This window comes from Chrysochloris asiatica, unplaced genomic scaffold (assembly GCF_000296735.1).
Source record: "Chrysochloris asiatica unplaced genomic scaffold, ChrAsi1.0 scaffold00639, whole genome shotgun sequence".
NCBI lineage: Eukaryota > Metazoa > Chordata > Mammalia > Afrosoricida > Chrysochloridae > Chrysochloris > Chrysochloris asiatica.
The window spans coordinates 175,695-178,255 of record NW_006409157.1 but is presented as its reverse complement, the minus strand read 5'-3'; the positions used below and the strand labels follow the sequence as shown (position 1 = coordinate 178,255).

At 38.1% G+C, this 2,561-nt stretch overlaps 1 pseudogene; it reads left to right on the top strand.

Moving 5' to 3' along the window:
• Window positions 1-2,561, top strand: part of LOC102814584 — a 19,464-nt pseudogene that overhangs the window by 1,082 nt on the left and 15,821 nt on the right.

Below are 2,561 nucleotides of genomic sequence, written 5' to 3'. Positions count from 1 at the left end.
TCACACACCTTTCTTAGTTTTAAACCATTCAGTGTTCCCATAGAAGCAGTAAGAAATCAGGCTATGGGCATTCTGGAAAAAATGGTGGAAACCAGCTGCACTATCCTAAATGTGGTGACTTGTGCACATATGTAGAGACCTTTGTGTCATCCAAACATTTTGTGAAGTGTGAAAAATGTCATCGTTTTTTGTCCTGCTATCTGAAGCAGACTCAAAGAAAAACATCATTAAAGAACCCAAATCAGCAGCAGAAGCTGTAAAATTGGCATTCCAACAGAAGCCACCTCCACCTCCCAAGAAGATTTATAACTACCTCGACAAGTATGTTGTTGGTCAGTCATTTGCTAAGAAGGTGCTTTTAGTTGCTGTGTGCGATCAGTATAAGAGAATATATAATAATATCCAAGCTAATCTGAGGCAGCAAGCAGAGGTTTGAGAAGCAGACATTGTTAACACCTAAGAGTTAGAAATCAGAAGATAAGAGGATGAGTACAAACTTACAAAATTGCTTCAGATTTCTGGAATTAGTCTACGTGGTAATGCATCAGGGGCCTCAATGCAGCAACAGGAAAATCAGCAAATACCTCAGGAATAGCGAGAAGGTGAAGTGTTGAATTCTTCTCATGATGACATAAAATGTGAAAAAAGTAGTATTTTGCTGCTTGGACCAACTGGGTCAGGTAAAACTCTGCTGATGCAAACACTAGCTAACTGCCTTGATGTCCCTTTTGCTATCTGTGACTGTATGATTTTGACTTGGGCTGGCTATGTAGGTGAAGATAATGAATCTGTGATGGCCAAACTGCTCCAAGATGCCAATTATAATATAGAAAAAGCACAACAAGGAATTGTCTTTCTGAATAACGTAGATAAAATTGGCAGTGTGGCAGGCATTCATCAGTTACAGGAAGTAGATGGAGAAGGTGTTCAGCAAGGATTACTAAAACTACTTGAAGATAAAATAGTCAATGTGCCAGAAAAGAACTCTCACAAGCTACATGGAGAAACAGTACAAGCTGATACAACAAATATCCTGTTTGTTGCATCTGGTGCTTTCAATGGTTTAGACAGAATCATTAGCATGAGGAAAAATGAAAAATACCTTGGATTTGGAACACCATCTAACCTATGAAAAAGCAGAAATGCTGCGGCTGCTGCAGATCTTGCCAATCGAAGTGGGAAATCAAATACTCATCAAGACATTGAAGAAAAAGATTGCTTATTATCATGTGGAAGCCAGAGATCTCATTGAATTTGGCATGGTTCCTGAGTTTGTGGGACGGCTACCTGTGGTGGTTCCTTTGCATAGCTTAGATGAGAAAACACTTGTACAAATGCTAATTGAGCCACGTAGTGCTGTCATTCCTCAATATCAGGCCTTATTCCACATGGGTAAATGTGAATTGAATGTTACTGAGGATGCTTTGAAAGCTATAGCCAGATATAGAATGAAAAACTGGTGCAAGAGGTTTTCTGTCCATAATGAAAAAGCTGTTACTAAAACCAATGGTTGAAGTCCCTAATTCTGACACTGTATGTGTGGAGATTGACAAAGAAGTGGTAAAAGGAAACAAGGAGCCAGGATACATCCGAACTCCAACAAAAGAATCTGAAGAGGAGTATGATTCTGGAGTTGAAGAGGAAAGATGGTCTCTCCAAGCAGATGCTGTCAGACTCCTGTCCTGTATATAACATTTTTCCTTCTTTTGTTTAGGATCACAATTGTCTATACAGTCTGACATTAAAGGAATTGGATCTATCCTGGATATCATACATGGTCAGAAGCCTTTAGGATAAGAATCAAATCCTGCACTATATTGTAACGTCACATTGATTTGTACACAGAGGGCATTATGTGGACTTCAACGATAATGCGCAGAGTTAAAATGTATATTATTTTGGTTCTGTTTTTTTTTAGAAAAAAAATAACACTTTAACAAAATTCATAGGAGTTCCTTTAAGCAACACAGGTGTCACAATAATTGTGGATTTTTCAATAATGCTACTCTACAAATAGGAAAATAAATTCTTTAAAATTGAAAATAAAAAGAGAAATTTGATGCAAATATGAGCACTTATTCCATTTCTATAGTATGAAATGAGTTCATCAAAATTTCTCTTGGATTATTGATTCCTTATCAATGATTTAGAATTTATGGTGGTGGTGGTGGTGGTTATGCACCATGGAGTCGGTTCCAACTCATAGTGACCCTGTACAGGGTTTCTGAGGCTGTAGATCTTTATGGGCGCAAAAAGTCTCCTCTTTCTACCACGGAACAGATGGTAGTTTTGAACTGCTGATCTTGCAGTTCGCAGCCCTATTCGCATAACCGCTACACTACCAGAGCTCCTTTAGAATTTATGAGAGGAACATAATAATGTCCTGCATTTGCATCAATTAACTGGTTTCAACTGGAATTCTGCCTGAAGTTCAGGTTTTTTGCTTCTGATATTCTACCCTGTAGTATATTCAAGAGCAAAGACGTTAGCTTAACCATTAAGATGTGCCTGACTCAAGCCATGGTATTTCAATAACTTCATATGCATATGAAAGTTGGACA